We start from the raw sequence: 22,326 nt of genomic DNA on the forward strand, positions 1-22,326 counted from the left end.
GGGAGGAAAGTGCTTCTCCACTAATGTCAGTGCATGCCAGATGAGGAGTGTGAATTTATGCTTGTAGGAAATATGATAAAATTACTAAAAATACATGATTGTTATGTAGAATTGTATAGTATAAGCAAGTTTAATTTGTTCCATAATAACTTTTAATCAAGACAGAAAGGTAAACAGTGTGGTCATTAAATTGATGAGGGTAAATCTGCATGTGTTAACATAAAAGGACAATGGTACATTTAGTGAAAAATATGGCAGAACTTATGTTATTCTACATCCCAGTCTTTATAAATAATAAAACTATATAGGTGTATACAGCAAAATATGTAGAAGAAAACATAAAATTATTAACAGTAAGATATGGAATAAAAAATTTGATTTTAATTTATGTATTTTTTCATTTTAGTAGATTTTTTTAAGAAAGAGTGAGAGAGAGTGAGAAAGAGTGAGAGAGGGAGATAGAGAGAGAATTTTAATATTTATTTTAGTATTTGGCAGACACAACATCTTTGTCTGTATGTGGTGCTGAGGATCGAACCCGGGCCGCACGCATGCCAAGCGAGTGCGCTACCGCTTGAGCCACATCCCCAGCCCCCATTTTGGTAGATTTTTTTAACAATAAACATTATGACTTTTGAATTAAATGAGAGAGAGAGAGAGAGAGAGAGAGAGAGAGAGAGAGAGAGAGAGAGATACAGAGATATCTTTAAAAGAAAAAAAATGACCAAGGACAATTATACATGCTTTTTGATGAAGTTCACATCATTATTGAGTCTAAGATACCACTGTTATGTCCTTTCCTGACCCCCACCTCCCATAATGATTTAAGTGACATGCTGTCTTTGGTGGTTTAGAAGGCACCAAGAGGGACATTATGGAACAAAAACAACAGAGAAACCAGAAAAAATACTTTGAGTAAACAATTAAAAGAGTGTATTTCTGAGCCCTTCTATCAACTTATTTATCATATAGTCTTGTAATAGCAGACTCAATTCTATCTGTTATGTTATTTGAGGATTATAATTCCAAACTCCTCTTAACATGACAAGCTATGTGAAGGTAAAAAATGATAAAGTATTTTAGTACTTCAAGCTTCCAAGTTTTAAAAAATTATTGTACAAATATCAAGAATGATTATAATTACTTTGTTAGTAATAATGACAATTAACATATTACCAAGATGTTTGTCATTAGAAACATTATCATTTTCTTTCTGAATCTTATGGTATTGCTTTTCAAACAGATTCACCCTACTTCTTTTTTTCCTACTTACCATTATTGAGGCATAATTTATCCTGTGTCTTAATCACTTTTTTTCCCCTCAGAAAGCAATTCAGTACTAAGTTGCTCCAAATTAGATATGATTACAAAGTGTGCTCAAAAATTAGAAAAATGAAAAAAATAGCTGTTGAACATATCAACAAGCACTTGTGTAATTAGTCTCCCACGGCACATAAACAAGACACTTGTCCCTTCGTTATTTGTGCTTGCTGAAACAACTGCGCTTCCTCACCTAAATTCACCTTCAGATAAAATTATTGAATTCTAATACTTTCAGTGGTATTAAATTGCTTTCTTATGATGATTTTATTTTTTTAGTTTGGGGAAAAAGAAGTTGTAGCTAGTTCAAGACTGGTGAATGTAGCAGTTAGAGGAGAGGTACATTTTGTCAGCTTCATATTGCCAGAAGCCAATCAGTCCACCACTACACTGATACTTCTTACTGTGTCAAATTTTTAAAATACTGCTAAAAAAGAAAAGCAGCAAGAACAAAAAGGCAAGGGAGGGAGGAAAGGGTACTATAGCAAATAAACCTCATATGTGTTAATAAAGTTTCATTTCTGTAGACCGAAACTGAAATTTCTTATCATTTTCACCTGTCATAAATTACTGTTCTTTAGAAGTATCAAGGCTGCAGTTTCTCGCAGGCTGGCTTAAGTGATAGATTGCAAGTCAATGCTAATTGTGTTGGGAAGCTATCATGATCTTTTATGTTCTCGTCTTACTCATACCTAAATATAATATAGTCTTTCTGCAGTCTCTTTTTGATGCTGAATTTGCTCGGGCAGTTCTCACTAAAACTTGTCATATAGCTAGATGATGACCAGCTTCTCTTCTGGTTCCCCAGTCACTGATTCCCCATTATAGTAAGCTGTCTTTCTAGAAGTGATATGAAAAATGGCTTGGACTATTTTAAACCCAAGTTGCCTCCCTTGGCCTAGCATTTCCCCTTTCCAGTAAGCTCTTAGTTTTGCTTCTGCTGTCTTCTATGTGGAGTCACTCTGATTCTATTCTTTGCCTGCATCATAAAAGTCTTATGCATAGTTAAGGACCAACTGAAAAGTCCCCTCTTCTCTGGTCAATGTATTCACTCCGGAGTATTACTTTGAAATATGCATTTCAAGCTACTTGGGTACAGGGCCTGAGCCTTATTTCTTTGTATGTTCTCTCACTACATACCCAAGAAATTGCTCACAGAGGAACTGAATTGAAGTTGCCTCACAAATAGAATCAATACTACAACATGGCATTTGATCTCTTTCAAAGTACTTGGAGTCTGCCCTAGTTCTAGAAAAGAACTTGGAAGATTACACATAAGAGAAGATAAGACAGACATTATAAAGAATAATTGTTCTTTAAGTAAAGCCTAATTGCAATAAGACACTCCATGCCCTGATCAAGATTTGTGGTTAATATTTGTATTTAACCTGCATTTAAAATACATGATTTCCCAACTGTGTATTCTATCTACTGTAAAACAGTTATCATAATATAGAAAGTGGCAAATGCAAATAAGGAGACATTAATTTCAGGAGACATATTATTTGTGGTCATTGAATGTCTGTGTTACAGTATCAAAACAAAAGCAAAAGCAAGATACCACAAATAGTAACAGCATAGTGCCTTATGACACTGTGAATTCCCTAATAAGTGCTTAAGATATAAAATGCCAATTCATAAGTATTTATTCAGTATTTATTATGTACTGGCTTAGTTCATACAATTGTGCAGGCTTAGCCTCTCTGTAGAAATACTTCAGCTGCATTTTATATTAGGGAGAACTCCTACTAGCATGTCTTGAAGAGATCTTTACTCTTTCTTATGTTTCTATAACAAAGCTATAAAAATATTCAAGGTAGAGGGGCCAAGGATGTAACTCAGTGGTACAGCTTTGCCTAGCATGTGTACAAATCTTGGGTTCTCTTGGCACTAGGGAATAGCAAAAAAAAAAATAAACAAAAAGATAAAATAAAAAATAAGATTTTGTGAATGTGTTTATGGATCATATGTTTTTATTTCTGTTTCTTAAAAGAAGAAATACAATAAAATTACTCCTTATAAAATTGAAGTAATATATTTCTGTTCTGCCACTATTAAATAGAACATATCTATTAAGTATCTAATAGTCTCCATCAAGTCCTTGTATTAAATTATAATATGTGCAGTCCCTATAATGATAACTATGAATAATTCTTTTAAGGAAGTTATAATAAGGTAATAGATTAATTTCCAAACAATTACTTCCATTTTTATTTTATGACACTAATACATTTGGAGGAAAATTTATTGTTTTATCATAGATGCTCTTTTTTATACCTCTCCTTGTACCAGACTGATTTAAGGTGGCTTATAAAGATATGCATACCACACATCTATATCTATATATACATACATATGGGTATATGTACATATGTGTTTAGTGGGGGTGTTCCTTAATTAAATTGGGAATATAAGAATATATGTGAAACATAAAATAGAAATAGTACTAAGACTATGTAGGTAACATAATTTGCATGTAGTTATTTCTTAAATCAGGCCACAAAATTTGTAGCTTTCTAGTAGCCAGTTCAAAAACTAAATAAACTAAAAGCAAGCAAATCCTGCTGGAGGACATTCTTTATGGACCCCATAAGACAAAACAGAGCAATTGTTCAGCAACAATACAATTCTTGGGTCCCCATTAAAAAAAATTGTGATGCGGTGAACTATAGTCTCTACTATTCTTAATATAGACATAAAAATTAGCTTTATAATGTCCCTCAATTCCAATAAATGGCATTAATTAGTATTCAGTAAAAGCAATTTGATGTCAAGGTGAAGAAAGGTGTCTGTGTGAAATCACTCAGATACCAAGTACTATGATAATTTTTAAAAATATCTAACATTTCCATAATTATTATGGAAATGATTCTAGAAGATATTAACACATTATAAAATATCTAAAGATTATTAAAATGGTGGGCATAAAGCTGGATGTTTGAAAGTAAAGTATTTTTAGCCCAGCACAGAAATCCCAGTGACTGGGGAGGCTAAGGCAAGAGGCTTGCAAGTGTGAGGCCAACTGAGCTACTTAGCAAGATCCTGTCTCAAAATAAAATAAAAAGAACTGGATATGTAGCTCAGTAGTAGAGTTTCCCTGAGTTCAACCCCCTCTCCCTAGTAACACACACACACAAAAATACATAAATATAGACTTGTTTAGTATAGCAGTTAAATTCTTATTAAATATTGTAAGAGAAAATCATATTGCATACTAAGTGTAAGTTGTGTAAAATTCATAATTTAGCCATTCCTCTATTTAACCAACCAAAAAACTCAAGCAATGTTATCCTTCCTCCAACCACTTTAAAAGAAGGTTGTGAAGACTGCATATGATAGATTTTCTTAGATAGGTGTATTATACGAAGAGTGGTGGTAACTCAGCACTAAGGAATGCCTTTGATCTTTGCTGTTATCATCAGGGTCTTTATTAAAGTTCCCAGCCAGATATTGTGTGGCATAGTTTACTCCAAACTAGTATTTAGGTTGAAACTTTGCCTGACCTCCAGAAATTTATAATTATAGATAGATGGGGTACAAAAATATAAAGTTTTAATTCCACTAGCATATTTGCTTTTCTTTCCTCAAACTCTTTCCAATTATAAGTTGGCATGATCTAAATAAGCAACTTTAAAAGAAAGAGTTTCCCACAGCAAACTAAACAAAGGATGACCCTGCAGCTGGCTGCAGAGAACTGAAGATGGGGAAGAAGCCTAAGAATTAATAGGCAGTGTGCAGATGTGTCATGGAGGAATATCAGAAGAAAATGGTTGAGTGAGCTAGGGACACTCTTGGCTGCTCATAGAGAGCTTCAGCTTTCAGAGCCCTTTTGTAATATTAGCTGTCTTCCTACCAAATCTTCCTCAAGACTTTTGTCTAGAGATGTCCTATGAGAGTTGAATAGCTCTGAACTGAAAGTCCAGTGACCTGTGTCTTTCCTTAGTTGTAACAGATGAGAAATCTTAGATAAAGTTCAACATCACACAGGTTCCAGCATTCTCTGCCCTCCAATTTGTGAAGTTGATCATTATATACTCACCCCAAATTAATCATACTATAATATATTGGCATTTTAACAATAACATATATAGTAAAATATGCTAGGATTCATGTTAGAATAAGGTAAAAAAATTATGGAAATAATGCCATAAAAATTATAAGTATTATTTTATTCAAAAGAACCAAATACTTTGTTACCAGTGTCCATAGTTGATAAACTCACAACTTCTAAATCTATAACTACAGCTCAGCTAACTTGTTTAAACTTCAGACCCATACATTCACCTGACTTATGTGCTTATCTCAAATATTTATTCTTTTAATAATTAAATCTTTGATATTTGGTTAAGGATATAGCTATGTGGAAAACAGAACAGTATTCCTTGTTCATAGGGGTCACCATATTAACAGGTTCTGATCAATGGAGTTTCTATTCTAATGGCTAGAATCTTCTAGTATATTTTATAACTAGAACACATATACGTTAATTGAGCTCAGACATCCTTATTAGGTCACAATTTGGAAGACACATGCAATTTTGGTAGGACAACATGACACTGGGAGCCTACATTCCTAATTTCTTTGTGAACTTGCCTGCTAGCTCATACCTGATTACCTCCAGGCTTGCTTTACATTAAACAGAATGAAATTCCATCTTGTGTAATCTACTATTGTTCTTGGTTTCCTGTCACTCAAGACTAAATCTGACGCTATTACAGTATGCAAAACAGATTAGTTGCAATCAGAGTAAATTACCATTTTCATGTAATTATCTTTGGAAAAGGAGGACATCAAGATACATGATTACTAATTTTCTTGCAAATTTTCTGTATAAGAAGATAATAAAATATTTGTACTTAATTTCTTCTGATAACAGTGTGACTTAGAAATACAAATAATAAATCTTATAGTAATATACGAGGAGGCCAAGGTTCCATTTGAGAATTTCACTGCAACAAGTTTTATGACTTTAAGCAAATGAATTGCATTTTCTTACTTAGTACATAAAGACCTAGGCTTCAGTGACAAACATCTTAGCCTTAGTCCTGACTCTGCCTCTCATTAGCTAGGTGATTCTATGAAAGTTACTCACCCTTCCCAAGTCTACATTTTCCCCCCTACATCAGGAGATTTTAATAGAACCCAATTCAGAAGATTCTTCCAAGATTTAAATGCATAATTATTGGCACCTCACCAGGCACAGAGCAAATACTTAAGTATTAGCTGTTTTCATTATTTCCTTCTTCCTAATTAGAAATTAATTTGCCTTTAAAGTGGACTGGGAAAAACAACAAAATACATCCTCAAGAAGCATCTTATGTATATGAGCAGATAAGAAGGCAGAGCAAAACAGGCTCCCAGCCTCAGTCCTGCTCCACTACAGCAACTCTGCTCCAGACATCAGGAATCTTCTTTAGTCCTCTGTGAAAAGACAAATTTGACTGGAAAGGAAACTATAGAAAAGCACTAATCTTTGGACACATGGAGTGTTAAGTCAGGAGCTTGCCTTTTGTCAGCCATGGTGTAGACAACTCAAGTCAAGGATCTAGAACTCTATGAAGCCCAAACCTTGCTTTGTTGTCGAGCCCAGTAACATGCTCAAGTGCTTGATAATGGCTTGAATGTACTATATAAATTGAAAGACTGGTTTGAAGTATCTTACATATATTCATTATTGTTTTTTATATTTTCTTGACTAGAGACATTGAAATGTTAAGATTAAGTGAATTGAAGGGCAAAGACAACTGGCTTGGCTTAAACAAGGGAGCATCTGTGATTCCAGGGGTAATAACATGATAGAGACAGAAAAGAGAGCTAGAAAGCAAAGAGGTGAAGTTGGAAGATGTGTGCTCAAACCTCAGCTCCAGCAACCACTCTCCTGGGAAAGACTCAGTCTTCCTAAACAATTGCTTTCCTCCTTTGTATGGAAATAGTAAGATTATTGTCATGGTAATAGTAAAATTATTGGCCTGGTGGGGTTGTTGACAACTACCAAATGAGAAAATATATGTTAGAATTGTATATATATCAGGGAATATTTTTATTCCTACTATACGTACTCTGAATTTTTTCATATGTGACTTGACAAGCTTTTAAGGTGCCAAATCTATTTTTGAAAGGCAAAATTTCAGTTAGCTCCAAGGAATAAATTCAAGAGATCTATTGTGCAACATAGTGATGAAATTAATAAGAATATATGGTATTTTTTAAAATGCTGTGAGGGTGAATTTTAAGTGTTCTCATCATAAAAATCTATGTGAGGTGAGGCATACGTATTTTAATTAACTCAATTTAGCCATTCTACAATGTATAACTATTTCAAAGCAACACACTCTATATGATTAATTAATTTTTGTCAATTAAAAGGACTATATTTTATACAAATACAAATGGTATAAGCAATAATAATAACAATACTTTTTGGATCAGGTAGTAAACCTTTTGTATCATATAGTCATCTTTACTGATTAATTCTTCTACATGACTATATAAAACTCAGTATACAGGTGCACCAAGAGGACAGATTCTATCTCTAGTATTGACTAACACATTCCTGTGGTCACACGTCAGTTATCTGATCTTGGAGTGTTTTATTCCTTGTAGAATACAGATAGCAATTCTTCCTGTCCAATAGCCTCAGAGGTCAATTTCAAAGATTATTTTTTGAAAAATAATATTGTTCTTTGAAAACATAAGTTTGAGCTGGGTGTGGTGGTGCTCAAGAAGGAGGATCACAAGTTTGAGGTCAGCCTCAGCAACTCGGCAAGGCCTAAGGAAATTAGTGAGACCTTGTCTCAAAATAAAAAGTAAAAGGGACTGGGTATGTAGTTCAGTGGTAAAGCACACCTTGGTTCAATCCTGAGTACCAAAAAAAAAAAGTATAAATTTGATATCTTTTAACACTATAAGACAGTTAACCCAGAGTAGTATAAGAACCACCTATGTAAACAAAGGAGAGATTGTGAGATTGGTACAGCATTGTGATTAAGAATATATGTGTCAGATAGGCCTGGGTTAATTCTTAGTTCTACCATGTATTATCCCCGAGCAAAAATGGTATTTGGCTGAGCCTCAGTTTCCTAATCTGTTGAATAGGTATAATAATATACCCATAGGTTGTTATAAAGATTAAACACACATGATGATCTAGGACAGTAGTTGACCCATAGTATGTTTGAAACAAAAGATAGCAATTATTATTATTACATGGTCCTGCACTGACTCACATTTCAACTTAAAGTGCTAAATCCTTCTGTGTTAGTGTTTGAAGCTTCAAAAAAGAGATATCATCTGACAGCTTCAGATGAAAGGTTGCAAGATAGAACTTAATGATGCCTGTATGGTACTTTGAATTCTTCTAAGACTAGCTTTAATTTTAGAATTACCACTCTAAAAAAAAATCTCAGAAATCACTCACTCATCCATCCACATATGTACCTGTAAGAAGGTTGGGTTTGTAGGTTTTGGCATGAGGTATTGGCTCTCTCTGCAGCCTGTTCCTCCTTCTTCACCTCTTAAATCCCTCTGATCCTCTCATCCACAGATCTCAAACCTATTAAATCATGCCCGAATCTGTGAGAACTTTCTTTACAGTTCTCATCTAGTATCTTCAATAATGTAGGTCCAAGGGAGTGTGCTTCAATAACTTCTTAACACAATTCCTCCAGACTCTAACCCTGATAGAGTCATGAAGTCAGGGACTCAGTTTTCCACAAACTGTCTCAGACAACCTGCCCCACAACTGCTCAACCCACCTCCTTCTCGAACCTGTTGTCATCAAGAGTGCTTACTGAGCTCCTGCTTCACTAGCCTTGTTCTGTACTTAGGATATATCCAGCTTATTCTTGCCTTAGCACTTTCGTTACTCTGACCAGAACCTTCTGCTTTTTTTTTTTTCTTGACCTAACATACTCTATTTTTAACATTGACATTCAGGTTTGAGTCTGAGCTCAACTTTACCTTCTAAGGGTGAGTTCTTTAATATTGTATGTTGATCATCCCTTTTTGTTATTCATTATACTAGTACCTTGTTTTATATTTTAAACCAATCATACTAATGTCTAGAACTATTATTTATAACTGCCTATTTATCACTCACCTCCTCCATCTCTCCAACAAATAAAATTTCAAAAATTACTGAGGAAAAAAAATCTCAGAGCTGATTTTTAGGCATATACTGTGCTATTTTTCTTGAGTATGTCTATTTATCTCCTCTGTACATTGAAGCAAGAATACATTTTTTTAGGAAAATAACAATGAAAGAATAACAAAGGTCTGTTAGTCACAGTCACTACTGACCAATGAATTCATTCTAAGAAATGCTACACTAAAATGAACTCAATTTTCACAATATAGCCAATGTTGTAATCCTTTTTTAGAAAACACTAATCAAAGTGCTTACTCTCAGTCATCTTTTAGATAGAATGGAAGAATTAGGTCCCATCTTATTTAATAAATAAAACAAAGACAGTTTTAAGAAAATTAACTAAGGCAGTCAAAGCATTCTTAAAAACCTATAAAAGGAAGCAAAATTATATCCCACCCTCCTGCCCCCCAGCATATATGTGAACAATCACATATTAGTCTTTATATCTACTGCTTTGCTTATGCAGTCACATTTTCTTCATGCATATGTGTGTTTACATGGTCCATTTCTTTCTTCTAGTATAAATTTTCAAGAGGCCCTACTTTTGGTTTCCCACACATGGTAGACAATGTGCTACAGGGATAAGAGCCTAGACTTTAAAACCATAAAGACCGGGTCATGTTCTGAATCCAACACTTACTCAGCCTGTACAATTGGAGCCACAGTCACTTCATCTTTTAATAAAGAGTGATAACAATAACCATGCCTGAAATAGTACTTCATGAAATCCACAATGGAAGTCCACGCAGAACTTAGTCCACAATGAGAACTCACTAAAAGTTGTTATCTGAATCAGCACTGATTTTAGTTGAAAGAGAAATGAGTTTGGGCTCAATATTTGAAACTAAACCAGGAAGCAACTCTGGGTCCGTCTGTTAACAGAGAGTCCCTTCAGCACCACCCTGATTAGTTCAGGGGGTAATACTGACATATTCGTTTTACACTGAAGTTTTTCCTGTAAACATACAGATTTTAAAATACAAATAAGATCAGCCTCCCTTTTTGACTCAACTACTCAAATAATATCCGTGTCCTCCCTTCAGTTTCTGTGCCTTCTGCAATAACCTTCATCTCCTTAATCATCACTATGTTGCATAAACGAATGCTCTTCTCCCTCAGAGGGAAAGCTGACTAGGGAGAGAGCTTCTCCCATTAAGATATAATTATGGCAATTGAAATAAAACAAAGGGAAGCCTCATTTAACCACTGAGCTATTTCATTTCTTTTTAAATTTCTTTCAACCTTACAAGTTTCTTCCTTTTTATATCTACACCGTACCTGTACTTCTCAAACTTTAGGTCAACTAGGAATTACCTAGTGCAAATTATTAAAATATGATTCCCATGCCACAACTAGAGAGTAATTAGAATTTTTGGAATGGGAGCTGGGCATCACTATTTTTAATAAACACTCGTTGTGTTGAACGTGGGGGTACTTAAGCCAGCCTTTGCTAATTCTTAAGAAAAATGAAAATATATTTTGTTTCATTTGAACAGTCCTCATTTCACCTTCATCTACTTAAATATACATAGATGTTATCCCTGTACATTTGATCTGCTTATCTTCATCTTGTTTTGGGGTTATAGGTGAACATACTTAGCATACACATCCATTACAAGTAAATATATTTAAGAAATATATTCAGTAAATATGTTCTTTTTCTCATAAACCTCTTCACTATAAGATTATTCCCAGTAAAGTTTTCTTTAGCCTTCTGGTGTGTGTGTGTGTGACTGTGTGTGTGTGTGTGTGTGTGTGTGCGCATACACATATGCACATATGTTTATAAAGTTCATATGTTGATTGCTTCATGCCCAAACAATAGCATAAAATAAGTGTTTGGGGAAAGTAGCAACATAAGATGAATGTTTACCTGCTCTAATGTTTTTTTTTCCTTACCCTTAAATTCTTAAAAATATGATTCTCATTTAGGTGAAATAGGGGAAGAGGCTATCAAAATTTTACTTAAGAGAAAAGATTGTACTATTTAATACAATTCCCTGCCTTTTTCTGATATGCTTTCCAGATATGAACCAAAGTCCTTAAATAGAAAATGTCTAATTGCATTTCAATTATATCTCTTTCTTCAGAGAATTCCTGTTGGCACATTTAGTCCAACAAATGTGTATAATAAACTTGATCCCTTTTCACTCTAGCTCATTCCCTAGATGCTTCATCTCTTGTAGGCACACTCAAACAGACATGCTTTATTTTTCTTACAAAACCATCAGATCAGGAAGACATTTTTGGCTTTTGTTTTGTTAGCTGTTTTTGGTCTTTTTTCCTTGAGAGATAACTTCTATCTACTGTGAAGAGGGACTTTAAAAAGTAAGCATATGCTTTATTTCAAATTAGAGACTACTCTTAGAAAAATTCACTCCCATACCCCTTTATTATGGCTTCTCTAAACATTTAGAATCAAATCCAGACTCACTCAAAGCTGACTTAGATGAGGCCTAGATCTGTTTAGTATGTTGAGCTTGGTAGAGGCTTTCCTGTTTTATATGATAAAAATTTTAAAGATAATGAGGGAAAGAAGGTAGGATACAAAAGTATTATAGAATATGGAGAAATAATTGCAAAAACCAGGGAGGCTTGAGAAATCTGAGTACTTTTGTAATATCTATAGCTCTTAGTTGCTTCATTGACAGGTATGAAAGAGAATTAAACATCTCATACAAAGTATGTTGAAATTCTCTCTCCCAATGTCAGGCCCTGTTTTCCCCATTTAATGAAGATTACAGATTCCAAATGGAGGTTTTATATTTTTCAAATGGTTTTCTTCTCAAAGTAAATCAAAAGTTGTATGTCAGAAAAAAGAAAATTGAATCTGAATATGAGATATTTTTAGCCCAAATTGGTATACTCAAACCTTGTTGCTAACTCTGAGAGAAAACAATAGAGAAGTTAATTATAGTCAAGCACATTATTGGATTTATTTATAAAATCTGACTATAGTAATTTAGTCATGTAATCATCTTATAAATTTCAAAAATTTATAATTTTTATATTTTGAACTACTTACTTAAAGAAATCAGCATAATTTTGGTTTTCATGTCTTTACATTTATATTTTTCTAATGCATTCCTTCTGAAATAAGAGTATTTTCTCAGTATGATAAATAAAGTTCAAATTAAAGCACATGCTACTCTTCTTAGAACAAAGTGAAAGACAACTGTCAAATATCATATACCTTTACATTTTGTAGAGTCCTTCTGAGAGTAAACAGAAAACACTGTGATAGGATATGAGAGGATCAGGTACGCTAATCAAGAGAGAATTGACATTTATTTCTTGACTTATGTAAAATCTCAAAAATATTTTACATTTTATATACGTTACAGATAATAAATTAGAGATCTATACCTTCCTTGATATAGTTTATACCATTTTTCCTTCCTTAAGACAAGAAGAAAAGGGAACTCACCTATACATTGCTGACCAGCAAGGAGACTCCCACAGAGACCAGTCTACAATCAAATGTGTGCATCCAGCTCTATCAGTGACTTTGTAAGCTAGATTGAGGTGAAGAAAGAAGTCACTGATGATCCAAACAGAACCAGTCTGACAAGTCTTGGCCAGTGTGGCAGAGATGGTTTGTGTGATGAGTAACAAAAAAAAAAAAAAAATTTGTAGGAAGTAAGAACAAGAATAATTTATAAACACTTTCTAGGAGCAAGAATTTAAAAACTATTGTCTTAAGATAATTTAAATTTTAGCATAGACCTAAATATTTAGAAAAGTCAGATGATAAAAATTTTTTAAACAATTTTACTCAGCATCATCATGTTTCCAGGAAAGAAACTGAGGTTTAATTATATCAAATGTCTTAGTCAAAACCACATAGTTAATGAACTGCCAAACTAGAACTAATGCCAATAACTTTTAAACTAATCTGACATGTTCTCTACTCTGTCATGCAGGTAATGAAAGTTTCCTTTGGTATTAACTATAAGTCAGCTGTTGAAAGCGCATTAGAGGTTAGAAACACATTAACAGCTTTAAATTATGTGGTATCCTTCTTCTAGAGAAGTCAGTTATTCACAAATATTAACCCCTAAGTTAGTGTTTTTCTTTCATCATACTGCAGACAGGCATATCAGATAACTCACTACTATCTTATTTTTGGAAATTATACATATGTATGTATGCATATATATAAATTTTATATATATCATATACATGTGTATACATGTATGCAACTGTCTATGTGTTTATGTTAAGTATGATCTTTAAATTGTCTTCTTTAATCCCCATAAACCATATTAGGTTCTTCTGCTTTATGTTCTCATGTATACTAATATTTACTCATTGTACTAGAATTTTTATTTGTTTCTCAATTCGAAAAGATAGTGAATTGTGAACAGATAAGAACCCTGTTACTAGAATATATGGGCTCTCAAATATTTGTGTAGAAAGGAAAGAGGGAAGCATGTGTGTGTTTGGTGAGGTCTAAAAATCAACATAAAGAAACAAATAAATACTGTTTAATTCCACTCTACACCCATTTAACAAATGGCTCACCTGGACAGGTGCAAGAGTTGGAATTCCTGATAAAGTGTGGAACCATGCTGCCAAGAACTGGAATCACTCTTTACCAGTATAACCCAAGAAACTTCTATGTTAGACATACTGAATTTGGGATGGAGAGATAGCCCCTTTATGTTCAGGACAATAGATCCCTTAACACTAGTAAACAGCATGCATATTTATTTACTTGAAGTTATTCAATAAAGTAGTATCAGATTCTTGTTTTATTCACTTGGACAATACAACTTAGTCAAAAATAAAAATATAATAACAGTGAAAACTTCTAGATTTTGAGATTAAGTTGTTTTTACACAGCCTTTAAAAATTAAATTTCTTCCAATGAAATGTTAATATGGATTAATAATACTATCTTTTATTTTATATTCATATTTTATTAAAATATTGATTAAGTTCTTGCTTTCAAAGGAAAACAGATTCTTCTTCAGTATAACTTTGAACATAGACTTGTGGTATCCTTCTTCTAGGAGAAGATCTTCTATCCCTTTCAATCCTAGCCCATTACTTTTTCTCCTTTCACAAAATGCAAATTCTCAATTCAAATAAATTTCTGTATGTCCCCAAGGTCTTTTATTTTATGTGTAAGTTTATGTATACCTAGTAATGTAAATACAGAAAATGAGAGGGTTTTTGTTTGTATTTTTTTTAATATCCTGTGAGTATAAGTCACAACTTCAAGAAATTCAGAAAACCAGAGATGAAAAGTATGTAAAAGAGGGTAAGAGGATATCCATTTAAAGATACAAAAAGATAATCAATAGTATGTCTGTCCTTCCTATTCTAATGGCCTCTGTTCAGGCCACTCAAGTAGTCATTACAGTGTACATCATCAGATTTCATGGTAGCTTACATTTTAGTAGAAAATTGAAAAATGTCAGGGAAAGAAGAAGGAATAAAACATTAGATTCTGAATTATTCACTGAGTGGAACATTTTACATATTTAGGTATTCCTTGATAGTCATTCTTGGAGTTATAAGATACAAAAGCAAAGTGAGTCATTTCAAAATAATTGGTGTCTAAGAGGGGGGAAAAAAGGCCTTAGAGTAAAATTTTGTCTTTCATTAAATTTTTTATTTCATTTTTATGAAATCATTCCACAATCCTTTTGTCTTAAACCATGGAATGAAGGAAATGTTTTCAAAAAGTTGTCCTTCTCTCTGAGCATGACTCAGTTGTGATTGTGCCATTCCGTCAACAATGAAAAAAGAATTGAGAATATATTTGTAGATATGTCTCTTGGAAACCCACAATAGATATGTTACATTTCATGACAATTAAAATAACCACTGACCACAAGCATTTTTATCTGCCAACAAATTATTACATAGTCCTGCCTACACTTAGCAATTTATAGCAATGAACATCTGATGGCCGTAAGCTACAGAAGTATAGTGCCAATGTGGCTACTCATGGATGATATTTATCATTGTTTAAATATCCCCTAGCCTGTACCAAGTTCTCTTATGCTTGGTAATACGTGGATGTCTGTAATAATCTGATTAATTTAATGGAAGCCCTTAAAGTTATACTTAGGTTATGTCTTCATAATACTAAGGTACAATATAGATTGGCCAACATTTTTAGACTAGAAAATGAACCAGATGCCTGGGTAAACACAGCTGTTGTCATTTTTGGATCCATCCTTTCCTACTGTGTATAGTTCTGATGGTACCCATCCACCTTCATTTGCTTAAGCTGAGAAAACAAAGAGTATAAATACCATTAGTTAACCTCTATCTCAGCAGGAAGAGATCATGTAAAACTTGCTGGACAATCATATGTGGTGGCACAGGTCCATATCCCTGCTACTCAGGAGGCTGAGGCAGGATGATAGCAAATTTGAGGCCAGCCTGGACAAGTTAGTGAGATCCTGTCAAAAAATTAAAAATAAAAAGGGCCATGGATGTAGCTCAGGGGTAAAATGTTACCTAGCATATGTGAGGTCCTATTCAAACCTCAGTACTAATAGGAAAAAAACCAAAAAAACAAAAAATCTGCTGCTGGAGAGCCAGCTTGTCACTACTCTGTCATTGACTTCCCCCACCGTTTTTTGGGTATTCATAGTTAAAATGGGATTTGTAGGGGCTGGGAATATAGCTCAGTTAGTAGAGTGCTTGCCTCTCAAGAACAAGGCCCTGGGTTCAATCACCAGCACACAAAAATAAATCGATAAATAGATAAAATAAAATGGGATTTGTTTTCTAAGTTCTTCCAAAAGATATTTCTGCAACTGCTATAACTGTCTTCATAATGCTGGGGATAATTTTTCTGGGCATTGCGTCTCTCTTTACAGACTCCTCCAAAGTATACAATAAATTGATAAAGTAGTTTCAAAATGAAATTCAATAAAAAGTATAAATGCAAATATGTTCTACATCTTGAGACACTGATACAGCTACAAATTTGGCTTTGAGCTTGCAGGCAGCAAGGATTACAAAAGAAACAAAGATAGTTATACAATTCTCATTATTGAGAAGAAAGGAACACAGGAAAATTTTTCCTGTCACTAAGTTGAAAAAGACATTTCTTATATGAGGGTCACACTGATCAATACATTCCAATATGTCAGTGATATTTTTACCAATAAATGTATAAAAATTTAGTATAATAATTTTTATAACAAATTCAAAGAGACCTGAGAATACAACTAAGAAGTTGATACAGATTTTTAAAGAAGACATATTTATATTGTCAAATATGCATATTTCCCAAGCGTCTAACTTGGTTCAAAGATAGAACTCATGGGGCATAATGTTTCTTCGATGAAATTTTTTAAAATATTGCTTCTCTCAGAAGAACTTTCCAGAAACATAATAGGAGATAACCTGAGTTTATATTCTTCCGAGGGCTAGGTAAGTTCATATTGTAGATTGCAAACTGAGAGAAGACAACATTACTTTGTTAAAGCAAAGAGGAAGATGAAAGAATGCAGTTTCTCTAAACAGAGGACCTAGGTGAAATTTTACATTTAAATAAAGTAAAAGCCCATGAAGTTTTGCTTTTAGGTTAGTGCTGTCTGACTCCTTAGTATATGTGGTATGGCATGTAATTCATATTTCTTTGCTTGGTTTCTTGTTCACAACATCTCAACAGGAGCATGTGCAGGAAATAGTTTATTTTTCATTTTAAATAAGGCTTCCAGCCATGACATGTTAAAGCTCATTCTTGTATTTAATGGAATTTGGAACATGTCATAACTTTCTACTTTTTTTGGTTATTGAAAATTCACTTGTCCAATTTAAAACTTTGAATACAAAGCTGGACATTAATACAATCAACTTGTTTTCCTCTAATAGATTGTGATGCTGGCTGTGTAGGGTAGAGAAGTTGATATGAGTTCTGGCTCTGAGACATTCCTCCTCCTTCCCCACTGCTTAACTCCTTGAGCTTTGGGCTCAGAGAGGAGAGACAAGGGTGACAGAGATCTTAACATAATTAGATATGTATCTATGTGGGTGTGTAAACTGGGTCTTTCTCTTGCCCTGTCCAGTTTTGTCAACTAACAGACTCTGCTATTGAGAGCTATTGCTAATGATATGCTTGGTTTCCTTTTTTGGAGGGGTGGGTACTGTTGATTGAACAAAGAGGTGCTTTACCATTTAGCTACATCCCCAGTCCTTTTTATTGTTTATTTTGAGACAGGGTCTCACTAAGATGCTTAAGGTCTCACTAAATTACTGAGGCTGACCTCAAATTTGTGATCCTCCTGCCTCAGCCTCTGAAGCCACTGAGAGTACTACGGACAGTGTTCATCATTACACTAGCCACCTCACTCACAGAGGAACAATTCTGGAAAAAGCAACCATATCCACTTTGAGCCCTGATGCCAGTCCATGTCCTTAACTCCCTCTCCCGCTGGAGCATCCCCTCACAGCTCTCATGCCCCCTTTCTTTACCTCCAAGATGCTTTGATGCAGCCAAATTTGCAAGCACTGAGATAATTTTCTGAGCCCTCCAGGAGTCACAAAGCATCAGGATCCAGTAAAAAAGGGGAATTTATTCTTTCTCAGAAACAAACTCTAGACTATGGTCCTTTCCTATATCTATTATTAACCCCCAATTATTTGACTACTTCTACCTCATCTCTAAATAATAGGTCTCACTTCATTGTACCCCATGGCTCTTCTATTTGTTCCTGAACCCCTGAACCTAGTTCGGTCTCATAGCTTTTATTCACCTCCTAGAACTCTTTCCTGGTATTCATTAATCTCACTTCATTTATGCCTACACTCAAATTGTATTTCCTCAAGACAGTCTTAAAACAACCTGTTCTAATATTTCAGACAATTCTCTATTTACAATGGATTGACTTACTGGTTTTTCTACTTTAGAATGGTGTGAAAGTTAAATGCATTAAATAGTAACCATACTTGGACTTTTAAATTTTGATATTTTCTTAGGCATAATGATTTGTGGTACAATATTCTCTTGACATGCTGGGCAGTTGTGGCAAGTCACAGCTCCCAATCAAACAAGGCAATCACAAGGATAAACAACCTATACTCTGGAGCATATTGAATTGCTAAACTGTGATGTTGAGTGGGTTGGTTGTACTAGATGCATTTTCAAACTATGATACTTCCAACTTAAAATGGTTTTATAGAAATGTAACCCCATCCTAAGTCAAGGAGGATCTGGATCCATCATTACTCTCCATGATTTAGCCTGCTTTATTTATCTTTGAGATATTTATTGATATTTAAAATTATTTATTTATGTACTTCTTTCTCTTTTTTTCTACTGTCAGTTTATTTCATTGTACTTAAATGCTCTCAAACATAAAACTATATCTTCTCTTCCTTGGTTTTATCCCCATGATCTTGATAGCCTCTGACACAAAGGCACTTGAAAATACTTGTTGAGAGCTGGAGGTGTAGCTCAATGGAGAAACATTTGCCTGGCATGTGCAAGGTCCTGGGTTCAATCCCAATCACCACAAATAAGTGAATTATTTATTTATCATTTCTTTGACATAATCTCTTTGGGTTGCAGTACAAGATTAATGGTGTAATTGGAGAGTAAGTCCCCACATTCAAGTAAAAACAGAAATAAGTAACACTTATGGAATATTTACCTTTATCACATCCTCTTCCAAGCACTTCATATATATTGATTGGTTGAATCTTTATACAACCTTATTGAGTAGGCATAATCACTTTTATTATCTCCATTTTGCAGATAAAGGAACTGAGATACAAGAACTGATATAACTTCACCTAGGTCACACACTGGTAGGTAGATAAGCTGGGACTTGAGCCAAGTCAAACTAGAGTATAGGTTAGGTGTTAACAACCATATCTTAGCACAGCATTTCTAATTTTTAGGCTGGAGTCTTCCAGTCTTGAGGTATTTCTAGTAAGTCACTCAAGACCTAAAAGACGGCTCCTTTTCTAATGAATAAGACTAACCAGCAGTAGAATACATGCAAATTGTCACCTAAAATTCAAAAATGTCACCCTTGCTTTCTTTAGAAAATTTTTGTACCCAAAGTTTTCTGTAATACCTCATCCTGAAAATAAATAAGTAGATTTTTAAAAATATTAATGACTTAATAGATGATATAGCATTAGAGCTATTTTCTAACTGTAGATATGTCCAAATTAAATCAAGCTGTATGGCATTAAATTCACTGAACTTGAAGAGTAGAACCTAGTAATGGTTATTTAAACAAGTTCTAACAAGTTGTATGTGACACATATGACTCTCTGTTTGGATGTTATAAAAAGATTTGATTGTAATAAAGTGGAAGATTAATAGTGATTAAGAAAATAAATTTGCTTTTATTTATATTTTTTTTCCTCATAGCATCTAGTACAGTGTCTACTATAACAAAGGCACTCAAAAGCATTCATAGGGTTACCAGAAATGTTTCTGTAAAATATGTTGTTGTGCTGGTTTAAAACAGGACCTAAGTGAATGCCTTTTGGGTTTTCCTCTAAGATCACAAACAAGGCTATTTTGACTTCTGGGTGTCATAACTTTCCGTCAATACTCCAAACCCACTTTACTATAGTAACGATTCTGTACCCATTAGTGCCCCTTGTTTTGTTTAGGCCAAACAAGGATGTAATGAAATAAAAAAGTGATAATGAGACCTGTCCTGTGAACAGAATGTATAAGATATAAATTATCAAAAATAGAGCCCTATCCAGGGGCAGGTGTGTACACCTATAATCTCAGGTTAAGGCGAAAGGATCACAGTCAGGCCAGCCTGAGTAATTTAGTGAGACCCTATCTCAAAATATAATAATAATAACAACAACTATGTTGTATCTCAGTGGTAAAACACCCCTGATTTCAATTTGCAGTATTAAAAAAAAGATTATTGAATGGTTATACTATTTATTTATCCTCTGAAATGATTTAAAGGAGAATGCTCCAAATGAGGGACCACCTTACCATTTTTGTACCTAATATACATATTTGAAAGTTGGAAAAGAAAAAATATAGACCAAAGAAACAGTTTTTTTGTTTGTTTGTTTGTTTTGTTTTGTTTTTACTTGATCTAAAGTGCAGGACTATCCATTCAGAGAGAGCATGGTGAAGGTGGCACTGGCCTTTCCTGGTCTGTTGTTCCGTTCCTCTGCATTACTCAGCACTCATTAACCATGTGCCTTCTATCTCCACCTTAGAGGAGTTCACCAATGGTTGGGTGTGTCTGTTTCTGAATCACTCAATGAGAAATGAGTCTCATATCACTTTTCACCTTTCAGAACAAATGCTACCACCACCACTATCCCTGCTTGTATTGAGAAATAGGGCAGAAAAAATAACCCCAAACTTTCTGAATACTGAGATAGCATAGTCATTTAATGATAATGAAAAGAATCAGTTAAATTTGAAAATAAAACTGTTAAAATCAGTGTAATCCATATATTTACAAAAGTATCTACTATGTTTACATACTATATAGAGTTCTGAGGTTAGAAGGTGGAATGATTAATTTTTTATTCCGACAGGAAGGCATAGAGAGGGCTGAGGAAATTGAGACAAAGGAGCAATTCATTCTGCCTGTCAGACACTACATTCTGTGAGGGAAAAACAGTTATTTCTAATCCATATTTCAAAGATTCAAACTCTTCATGCTGGTCTCTTTTAGATATATCAAAGTAAAGAATTTCCATATAAAATGCTATTTTGGCAATCCCTTCCCTTCTAAGAAACCAAACTTCATGGTTAAGCAAGAGAAAGTTTTTATATTCAAATGTGTAAAATTGCCATCCCTTCCTTCTCTCTCTCCTCTCATTATGTACATCATATTCTTGGAAGACTTCCTTGATCCTCTTAAGGGACTCTGCTTTATGGTTCATAAAACATAGTACTTTCCGCCAGTCGTGGTGGTGCAAAACTGTAATACCAGGGATTTGAGAGGCTGAGGCAGGATGATCGCCAAGTTCAAAGTCAGCCTCAGCAACTTAGCAAGGACCCAAGCAATTTAGTGAGACTCTATCTCAAATTTTTTAAAAAGTGGTTGGGGATGGGACTCAGTGGCAAAATGTCTTTAGGTTCAATCACCAGTAAGAACACAGTACTTTCAACCAATGTAGCATTTACTACTCCATTTTGAAATTCCATTAACATTTTATTTGTGCCAGTCATGACAGTATAGTCTCCTTAAAGACTATAAACACAATCCGGGGATTGTGTTCCTTCTAAGCACAGTGTCCTCAAGACATAGGTGAGTGTCAGAAGCATTGTTGACAGCCAATAATAATTTATTCAATGAATGAGTACCTTAACACTCAAAGTTTAGGGATCCAAGATCTTCTTGCTGGCCACTAAGCCTAGCAGCCAGGACAAATTTCTATATGGGTGAAAAATGATGAATATTTCTACAGTAGGGAATATTACCTGAGGAAGTCTAGAGTGGAAAAAATGGGAGGACTGAATTCTAGCCACAGTTCTCAAAGGGAATGGAGTTTCAAAGTCAAGAAAACAAAGCCAAAGGGCATGAGTAGGGGCTTAAATGGGGAGAAAAGTCTAGGTTGTGCCTCTTAAACTGGGGACCTTGTGTTCACAGGGGTATTTGTCAGGGTGCCTCAGAGGACAGGAAGCCATAAGACCAACATGGACCATCTTCCTACTGTGTCAGAGTTATTCAATGGTGAGTAATTCAAAACATTCTATTTCTGTTAAATGCAAGGGGATGTAGTAAAATTTAATTCACAGATTTTTTAAAAAATAAGTCTATGTTTTCAGCAAGCCACTTCATTTCTTATATACAAACTCCTAAGGTGATCTGCTTCACCTTCATCTAACCCCCATGTAAGGAGTGCTCAAATACAAATATTTGAGAAGTGTAGGAAGAGAA

This window comes from Marmota flaviventris, chromosome 7 (assembly GCF_047511675.1).
Source record: "Marmota flaviventris isolate mMarFla1 chromosome 7, mMarFla1.hap1, whole genome shotgun sequence".
NCBI lineage: Eukaryota > Metazoa > Chordata > Mammalia > Rodentia > Sciuridae > Marmota > Marmota flaviventris.